Raw genomic sequence first — 11,235 nt, 5'->3', positions numbered from 1 at the left:
AGAAAGAGAAGGTTGCTGTACCAAAACACAGTAGCATTCAGATTGAGTGCCGTGTAGCTTCCCAGCCGTTCAAAGATGACATGACAATGCTTTTCCAGCCAGACCTGAACCCGCAGTGGCCAGACGACCTTGAGTTCTTTGACACACTAGCCAGAGTCAGGAAAGGTGTTTTTCCAGTTATCCTGCTTGATGTCTCTAACCCCACTGACCACGACATTGCCCTGCTAGGACGCACAATAATCGGTACAGTACAAACCATTATGACTGTGTTACCTGTCCAAGTCTTTGAAAAAACTGTCACCCCAGCCACAGTGAATCACACCAGCGTTCGAACCCCATGTACTGCTACTGAACAGTGGGATCCACCAGTAGGTTTAACTCACCTAACCGAAGAGCAGAGAGAGGTTGTTAGGCAAATGCTTAGAGAAGAGTGTCACTCCTTCTCCAGATCAGACAATGACATTGGCTGCATTGAACGATTGAAAATGACTATTTCTCTAAAGGACTCTGAACCAGTAAAGCGCACATACATGTCAGTGCCCAGGCCACTGTATCAGGAGATGAAGGGTTACATTTATGACCTCATAGTCCAGGGCTGGGTTAGGAAGTCAAACTCTTCATATTCTTCACCTGTCGTGTGCGTTCGTAAGAAGGACGGGACCCTCCGGTTGTGTATAGATTACAGAGAACTGAACAGAAAGACACATCCCGACCGCCAGCCCATCCCTCGGGTCCAATGGTGGAACAAACTCCCTCACGACGCCAGGACAGCGGAGTCAATCACCACCTTCCGGAGACACCTGAAACCCCACCTCTTTAAGGAATACCTAGGATAGGATAAAGTAATCCTTCTCACCCCCCCCCCCCCCTTAAAATGACTTAGATGCACTATTGTAAAGTGGCTGTTCCACTGGATGTCATAAGGTGAAAGCACCAATTTGTAAGTCGCTCTGGATAAGAGCGTCTGCTAAATGACTTAAATGTAAATGTAAAAGACGTCATGGACAGTTTAGGTGGTAATTCCTGGTTCTCCCTCTTAGATCAGGGAAAAGCGTATCACCAGGGGTTCATCTCTGAAGAAAGCAGACCACTGACAGCATTTGTGACACCGTGGGGACTCTATGAGTGGATACGTATGCCATTCGGCCTCATGAACGCTCCTGCAGCTTTTCAGCGGTGTATGGAGGAGTGTTTTTGGAAGGGCTCCGGGATAACATCTGCATTCCTTATCTGGACGACACGCTAGTTTTCAGTAAAACATTCAACAGCCATGTGAATGATGTGCGAAAAGTTTTGCAGCGTCTCAGAGAGTATGGCATTAAACTCAAACCAAGTAAGTGTGATCTCTTTAAACCCCAGGTCCGTTATTTGGGCAGAATAGTGTCTGCAGAGGGCAGCCGAGTTGACCCAGCCGATTTTGAAGCAGTAAGAGCATTGAAAGAAATCAGACCAGAGACTGTGGGCCAGCTCAGAAAAATGCTTGGTTTACTCACTTACTACAGACAGTACATCAAAGACTTTTCTAGGAGTGCCAGCTGCCTGTATGACCTCCTGAAAACAGATTCAGAGAAATTACCTGACCACCCACGGAAAACAAAAACAAAGAAAGTAAGTCATGTGGTGCCCTCAAACAAGCCAATCCTGTGGACTGACCAGCATCAACAGGCACTTGAACAGCTGATTGAGTGTTTGCTTCACCCACCAGTTTTAGGTTTCCCTGATTTCACTCAGCCATTTGTTGTACACACTGATGCGTCACACCAAGGCTTGGGAGCAGTTCTTTATCAAAAGCAAGAGGAAAGCTTAGGATCATTGGGGAAGCTTAGGATCATTGCTTATGGCTCTCGAACCTTAACAGCAGCTGAGAAGAACTATCACTACCACTAGAGCAAGCTAGAATTTCTAGCTCTAAAATGGGCAATCACTGATAAGTTCCATGACTATTTGTACTATGCTCCGACCTTCACTGTATACAGCGATAACAACCCACTCTGCTACATTCTGTCTACTGCAAAACTGAACGCAACCACTTCCAGGTGGGTTGCAGACTTGGCTGATTTCCACTTTACAATAAAGTACAGGCCAGGCAGAGAGAACGGGGATGCAGATGCTTTGTCAAGGATGCCACTGGATGTAGAGTCACTGATGAGAGAATGTTCTGAGGAGCTTCCACCAGACACCATCGCCGCCACGATACAAGCAGTTGAGGTACAGAAAGAGGCTGTTGTACCTTGGTCATTTTCAGCTGCATCTATGTCAGTATCAGCTGAAGGTGAGACAACCACTGCAACAACCAGCTCGATCCCAAAAGATGGGATAAGAGAAGCACAAGAATCTGATCCGGTCATCCGTCTTGTGCTCAATTTCAAACTGTCTGGTTCCAAACCGCCAGTTAAAGAGCAAAAGAAATTCAGTCCAAAGACAAAATGCCTATTCAGAGAATGGGACAAATTGACAATAGACAGTGATGGCATTCTGTACAGAATCACTACAGCCCGCAAGCAGTTAGTTCTACCAGAGCAGTACAAAGGTAAAGTGATGGAAGAGTTGCACAATAACATGGGACACCAAGGTACTGACCGCACTGTATCACTAGTACGTGACCGCTTCTTCTGGCCATATATGCAATCTGACATCGAGCACTATGTGACTAAAACCTGTAGCTGTGTCAAGCAGAAAAAGCCAGCCCATGCAACAAGAGCTCCTCTGACAAACATTGTGACAACACAGCCATTTGAACTGGAATGTATAGACTTCCTTCATCTCGACAGATGCAAAGGGGGATATGAGTACATCCTCGTGATTGTTGATCATTTTACACGTCTCACTCAAGCCTACGCCACCACATCAAAGTCAGGTAAAACTGCTGCAAATCTCATCTTCAATGACTTTGCCCTGAAGTTTGGGTTCCCATCCCGCATCCACCATGACCAAGGGGGAGAATTTGAAAATCAGTTGTTCCATCAGTTAAAGAAACTCAGTGGCATGGCGGGGTCCAGGACAACACCCTATCACCCGATGGGAAACGGTCAAGCGGAACGCATGAACAGAACATTGTTGCAAATGTTAAAGACACTAACTGAGACACAAAAGTCAAATTGGAAGGAGTCTCTGAACAAACTGGTTTATGCCTATAACTGCACCCGTTGCGAAGTGACTGGCTATTCACCATTTTATCTTCTGTTTGGGAGATCACCCAGGCTTCCAGTTGATATGCTCTTTGGATTGTGCACAGAGGCAGGTTCCAGTAACCAGCGAGAATACGTGGAGAACTGGAAACGAGGGATGGAAGAAGCATACGCCATTGCAAATGAAAATGCTCAGAAAGCCGCTGAAAGAAGTAAGAAGTACTATGACACTAAAGTTAGGAGTTCAGTGCTGCCTGGCGAGCGAGTTCTGATTAAAAACCTGACACCAAGAGGAGGACCAGGAAAACTCCGTAACTATTGGGAAGATACAATTCACACAGTGGTGAGACAAATGGGTTCAGACCTGCCGATTTATGAATTGAGACCAGAAAAGGGTAGTGAACGCTCCAGGGTCCTGCACAGAAATCTGCTCATGTCCTGTGACCACTTACCTTTTGAGACACAACCAGAAATGACCAAAGTGGACAAAAGTCAGAAAACGAGGAGACACCAGCCTGCATCACAGACTCTAGATTCTGATGAAGACAGGTTCCCACATCTCCTACAGTACCTGAGGAGAGGAATGCTAAACCAGCGAGAGAGTGGGAACACAGACCCCCAACAGTGAAACAGACAGTTGCAGTGCCAGTCCCTGATACGCTACCAGCACAGCCTCTTGTTGAAAAGCGGCTGGAGGAGACAACAACAGTTAAAGACCTGCCTGCTGAGGAGATTAACTTGCCTGCTGAAAATGTGCCTGATGATCATCCACCAAGTGCCTTTCCTTCATATACTGATGCTGCTGAACCTGAGGAACCAGCCTACCAGCTGCCACAAAGAGAGAGAGACCCTCCAAGACGTATCACCTATGATCAGCTTGGTATCCCTTCCTGCTACAGTATACAGCCACAGCCACAGTTGTTCCCTGTCTACTCTGCACCAGGACTGGTTCCATGGCTGCCATCACTACAGCAATGTTACTTTCAGCCACCTTACATGTATGGGCTTCAGCAAACATGAGGCTACAGAGTTGACATGTTTGACCATGGACTACTATCTGATTTTACAGACTGTCAAAAGAGACAATTTACAGACTATGCATATAGATCATTTAAAATTGATGGACTGTTGATCAATAGTATGAGAAAATACTGCTTATGTTATATAGCTGGTCAACAGATATGGACTGTGAATATAACTTGTTAGTTATATTTGAACTGTGACCCTTGACCTCTGCTCAAGTACTACCTTACAGAAGAGGATTTTCTAGGTCCAGTGCATACGGACTGTTGAAGAAGACAATGTTGGTAATGTTGGGACAACATTTCTTTTGTCGGGGAGAGTGTGACAGGTTAAAGGAAATATTCATAGCCTGTTATACATTAAAAAGTATTAGTAAATCCATAGTGTGTGAGGATCTTAAAACATCTAAGGTTAAAAAGATGCGTTCAGTATTAGTTGATAGAGATTGATAACATTCATATAATTGTGTTAAAGTAAAAAATCTGTCAAAGGGTACGAATTGTGAGAGTAATGTGTAAACGTTATATTGATTACTTTATTTTGTAGTGCCTAAAAGTGTTAATCTGTGATCTACGAAATGCTCTTAATCTATGAGCCGGAGATCGATTGCTCTGGTCTCCACCCATATTCCTGGGGAAAATCGCGGTCTTTTCTCACTGAACTAAACTTTGAATGGAGAATACACCACCATATCACTGTCGTGATTATTTCTCCCCTGTTTTCAGGGGCGTAACAAAAGCAACAGCTCTGGTGGCCAGTCCTGCAGTCAGCATGCCAACTGCGCACTCCCTCATAACTTCAGACATCGGAGGCATTGTGTCATGTGACAAAACTGCACATTTTAGAGTGGCCTGTTATGTCCCTAACACAAGGTGCACTTGTGTAATGATCATGCTGTTTAATCAGCTTCTTGATATGCCACAGCTGTCAGGTGGATGGATTATCTTGGCCAAGGAGAAATGCTCACTAACAGGGATGTAAACATATTGGTGCACAACATTTGAAAGTAATATGCTTTTTGTGTGTATTGGACATTTCTGGGATCTTTTATTTCAGCTGATGAAACATGGGACCAACACTTTTCATATGTTGCTTTTATATTGTTGTTTTATATGTTGGCTGGGCTCCCTGCCTGTGCCATTAAACCCCTACAACTCATCCAGAACGCCGCAGCCCGTCTGGTGTTCAACCTTCCCAAGTTCTCTCACGTCACCCCGCTCCTCCGCTCTCTCCACTGGCTTCCAGTTGAAGCTCGCATCCGCTACAAGACCATGGTGCTTGCCTACGGAGCTGTGAGGGGAACGGCACCTCAGTACCTCCAGGCTCTGATCAGGCCCTACACCCAAACAAGGGCACTGCGTTCATCCACCTCTGGCCTGCTCGCCTCCCTACCACTGAGGAAGTACAGTTCCCGCGCAGCCCAGTCAAAACTGTTCGCTGCTCTGGCCCCCAATGGTGGAACAAACTCCCTCACGACGCCAGGACAGCGGAGTCAATCACCACCTTCCGGAGACACCTGAAACCCCACCTCTTTCAGGAATACCTAGGATAGGATAAAGTAATCCTTCTCACCCCCCCCCTTAAAAGATTTAGATGCACTATTGTAAAGTGGCTGTTCCACTGGATGTCTTAAGGTGAACGCACCAATTTGTAAGTCGCTCTGGATAAGAGCGTCTGCTAAATGACTTAAATGTAAATGTATATTTCTGTTCAGTATAATATGTTGATTTTGAGTGTGAGAATGGTATATGAATAACACCCAATACCTCCTTCATTAAAGAAGGATCTTCGCATTTGACCTATAACCATACTTCACTCTTGATTAAACTTTTCAAATCTACAGTAATTCAGATAATTACATCACCCTTTGTCATATATTTTATGTATCCAATCAAAGCTGTGAAGTCCTGTGACATACATATCTACCATTTTGATGGCTGTCTTGTTGAACCATGATTTTCTAATTGTCTCCTTTAGATGTATTGCACATGGTTCAATTAACTAGCTAAATATATATACCATAAGTGCATGGCAACAAAAAAAGATATGACTTTAATTATACTTTTTTTCCAGTACAATTTAGTAGCAATGGAAAATGTCAAATTCTCTTTTTTTTGCCATTTTTATATGTACAGAGGATCCAATACACCGGAATATGTCAGTGACAACAGATTTCTGGAGGACTGTGTACTGCTATATTTGTAATACAATAAACTAGAATATTAATGGCGGAGGTTGATTTGATGCAGACGTGAGAGTAAATGCCAGTGAACACAGACCTTCAGAAACTGATCGACACTCTCATCCTAGACAGTGTTACCCCTCTTCAGCTACATAGCATTGCAGTGTATTGGAAATACATTTGAAAATACTTCTAAGTATGCATTTGTCTGGTATGAGGATAGACGGAATGGATTTTAAATTGCATTTGACATACTAATCATAGTGTTCCGTATTTACAGCCATGTGAAATTGTATGCACTCACTGATGTAAATCACTTTGGATTATTAAGTCTCAAAATCGCATAAATAATTATCAAGAACCCGGCACATTTTAAACCTTTTGATCAGCTGAACGCATTCATGCTATGTTTTTCGCAGACGTTTTACCAGGCAGGGACACACAAAGTAAGTTCTAAGCAGTGCAGTACCACTCAGAGCAGTTTGGCCTCTACAAGGGTTCATATGATTTAAATCTACATGCCTTCTACAATTGCTTAAGTCATTGTCATTTACATCATTGTAATTCTGCAGAAAAAAGTGGCTGACATTTTTTGTAAATCGTGATGACATTTCACAGTGAGGATAAGCAATATTTCTTCTGTTCCTCTTTTTTATTCCTTGTCATTCACAGGTGTGTGGCCGAAGTGCACCACAACCTGTAGAGAAACTCTATGAGATGCTACAAGAGCTGGTTCAGTCGCTGCAGATTCAGCTGAACATCGCGACAAGTATAAAGTCATCCTCTCGACATCTTCCAGAGCAGAAGCCGGTGACAGCAAAGATCTTTCAATATTTAGAGGACTTGCAGATGAACATTGCAGCCAGCAAATAACTACAGTATGAGGCTTGTTCACACTACTTTGACACAGTTGACGACTTGCCCTTTGCTGTGAAAACAAAAATCTTGAGCACTGTTGAAGAGGCATACAGAAATGCAGAGGAAAAACTTACAGTACATGTCAGATGGTCAGCCTGCCCTGGAGTTCCTCCAAGAAGTTAGGGTGTTTGATCCACGTCACATTGCGTTTATGGATGACCGAGTGTCCAGCTACAAGGCTATTCCAGGCTTCAGTAAGGTACCGAGAGATGAACTGGATGCCTACTTGACCAATGCAGGACCAGCAGCACTTAGAGCCACAGTGAGTGGGGTGGTGGATTTGGATATCTTCTGGGATGGACTTCAAGAGAGACTTCCTGTGCTGAGCACCCTGGCCAAACGCTACAAAGATGCAGTCTCAAACTCAGCTGATGCTGAGCGAAGCAACAGTATCTACAAGCTTGTGTTGTCCAGCCATAGGCGGTCAACCTCTAACAACCTACGAGCCTTGGTCTTCATGTACCACAACCAACAACTCCGCAGTGGAGGAATTGATATGGAGGAGGATAGGGAAGATGAAATGGAGGGTTACATTGAGATATAGGCCTAGATGAGCTAGGCCCTTGGTCACCAACCCTCCTCTCGTTATGTTCAGAAAAAGAGCTGTGTTTGTTCAAAAAAATAAACAGCCCAAAAGATCACTTTGTCTCAAATATCACATTTTTTCTTGGTAAAATAGCCCTTACACAGCCTGGAGGTGTAAGTCTAAACCAGATGGGATGGCGTATGGCTGCAGAATGCTGTGGTAGCCATGCTGGTTAAGTGTGCCTTGAATTCTAAATAAATCACAGACAGTGTCACCAGCAATGATCCCTCACACCATAACACCACCTCCTCCATGCTTTACGGTGGGAAATACGATAATTCATTCACCCACACCGCGTCTCACAAAGACACAGCGGTTGGAACCAAACATGTCCAATTTGGATTTTTTTAAAGTATTTTTTTAACCTTTATTTAGCTAGGCATGTCAGTTAAGAACAAATTCTTATTTTCAATGACGGCCTAGGAACAGTGGGTTAACTGCCTGTTCAGGGGCAGAACGACAGATTTGTACCTTGTCAGCTCGGGGATTTGAACTTGCAACCTTCCGGACTCCCGACCAAAGGACAAATTTCCACCGGTATAATATTCATTGCTCATGTTTCTTGACCGAAGCAAGTCAGTTCTTGTTATTGGTGTCTTTTATTAGTGTTTTTTTGTTGTTGCAGCAATCGCCCATGAAGGCCAAGAGTGTGCAAAGCTGTCATCAAGGCAAAGGGTGGCTATTTGAAGAATCTCAAGTATAAAATATATTTTGATTTGTTTAACACTTTTTTTGGTTACTATATGATTCCATATGTGTTATTTCATAGTTGTGATGCCTTCACTATTATTCTACAATGTAAACATTTGAAAAATAAAGAAAAACCCTTGAATGAGCAGGCGTTCTAAAACCTTTTGACCGGTAGTGTACTTCAACAGACAAAACAAGCCTGTCAAAACAGCCGTGGAAAACTGAGAAAAACCCTGATGAGGCTCCTGACGATTTGACATTTCTGCCAGCCAAGCAGCCAGGAGTTTAACCAGAAGAGCCCTCACCTGACAGCACTCCTCTGGACTTATTCAATGTGAACACTGTCAGAACCCTCTGCCTCCACACAAACAAACAAGCTGATTCAGACAAACAACATAACACGGAAAGGGAGAAAAGAGGAAAAGGTACAACCAAGTTTGACAATTTCATTGGAATGGTCATCCTCCGAGGTCAGCTGAAGTTTAGAAATATGATGGTATTACAGGAGGGAAAATATCTTCTGAATGAGCTGTGCACGAAGGATGGGACTGCACCCATGACCCACCAAGCATTCATAGAAGAGCTTACCAACCAGATTTGTGGGGTGTCTGTTGAGCTATTAGAACAGGTGAGAAATGCACAATTGAGGATGAGAACTACACACGTACCTGTCCCTGTCAAAACGCCTATCGCTGTCAAGAAAAAGGGTGTTGTAAAAAAGGTAATGAAGAGGTGCCTACAATGCAGGAGGAACGGGAGTCACTATGGAATCTCCATTGAGGTGCCAACAGTGCCAGGTTGCACTCTGCGTCAGGCCTGACAGAAATGGCTTTCATGAAGCTCCTTTTGAGTTGAGCGAAGGACAGCAGTAAAAGAGAATCCGCTCATCTTATTTTAATAACAGATTGTCATTTTTTTTTCTGAGGTGGACAAAAGTATTTTGAATGTGCTAGTGGTGCACATTTACTACAGAGTATGGAAACCGTACCACAGAGTATGGACATTCAGCGCCTCCCTACGAAAATACTTTATTTGGAGCAAATAAAACGTACCTCGGCGACGATAAATTGTTAACCACAAGCACGACAGCCTATGCCCAAACAAAGCTTTATGTGAAGGTTTAGTAAGTTTACTGATGTGATGTAAACATTTACTTAATAAAATCACCTTTGGTTAAGCATTGGAGCTATTTGTTGTGTAAAAGACATTGTGTTAGCTGAGTATTGTAAATATGAGGAAGCAGGGGAAAGTAAGAACCTTGAACAAGTAAGCCTTGTCTGAGTCAGAAGGGCCCTGTAGTGAGAGGCAGCTTGATGTAGTCCTCCAAGTACACCCCTGGACAGGATGCCTTACATCCCAATCACAATTCAATACGGAAGTGGTCAGGTAATGCGGATGCTACGCTACAGGACTGTTTTGCTAGCACAGAATGGAATATGTTCCTGGATTCATACAATGGCATTGAGGAGTACACCACCTCAGTCATCGGCTTCATCGATAAGTGCATCGGCGACGTCATCCCCACAGTGACCGTACGTCCATATCCCAACCAGAAGCCATGGATTACAGGCAACATCTGCATTGAGCTAAAGGCTAGAGCTGCCACTTTCAAGAAGTTGGACAGTAATCCGTATGCTTATAAGAAATCCCGCTATGGCCTCAGACGAACCATCAAACAAGCAAATCGGCAATACAATTAAGATTGAATCCTACTACACCAACTCTGATGCTCATTGGATGTAGCAGGGCTTGAAAACTATTACGGACTACAAAGGGAAACCTAGACGTGACCTGCCCAGTGACGCGAACCTACCAGATGAGCTAAATGCCTTTTATGCTCACTTCAAGGCAAGCAACACTGAAGCATGCATGAGAGCACCAGCTGTTCTGGACGACTGTGTAATAACACTCTAGGTAGCCGTTGTGAGCAAGACCTTTAAACCGGTCAACATTCACAAAGCCGCATGGCCCGACGGATTACCAGGATGTGTACTCAAAGCATGCGTGGATCAACTGGCAAGTGTCTTCACTGACATTTTCAACCTCTCCCTGACCGAATCTGTGATACCTACATGTTTCAAGCAGACCACCATAGTCCCTGTGCCCAAGGAAGCGAAGGTAACCTTCCTAAATGATTACCGCCCCGTAGCACTCACGTCGGTATCCATGAAGGCTTTGAAAGGCTGGTCATAGCTCACATCAACAGCATCCTTCCTGATACCCTAGACCCACTCCAATTTGCATACCGCCCAAACAAAGCCACAGATGATGCAATCTCTATTGCACTCCACACTGCTCTTTCCCACCTGGACAAAAGGAACACCTATGTGAGAATGCCTTTCATTAACTTCAGCTCAGCGTTCAACACCATAGTGCCTACGAAGCTCATCACTAAGCTAAGGACCCTGGGAGTAAACACCTCCCTCTGCAACTGGATCCTGGATCCGCCCCCAGGTGGTAAGGGTAGGCAACAACACGTCTGCCACGCTGTTCCTCAACACTGGGGCCCCTCAGGGGTGTGTACTTAGTCCCCTCATGTAGTCCCTGTTCACCTACGACTGCATGGCCAAACACCACTCCAACACTATCATTACGTTTGCTGACGACACAACAGTGGTAGGCCTGATCACCGACAATGATGAGACAGCCTATAAGGAGGAGGTTAGAGACCTGGCAGTGTTGTGCCAGGACAACAACCTCTCCCTCAA

The sequence above is a fragment of the Oncorhynchus nerka genome, linkage group LG7 (genome assembly GCF_034236695.1).
Source record: "Oncorhynchus nerka isolate Pitt River linkage group LG7, Oner_Uvic_2.0, whole genome shotgun sequence".
Classification (NCBI taxonomy): Eukaryota; Metazoa; Chordata; class Actinopteri; order Salmoniformes; family Salmonidae; genus Oncorhynchus; species Oncorhynchus nerka.
The sequence above is the reverse complement of the archived record's forward strand: the minus strand, read 5'-3'. Positions refer to the sequence as shown.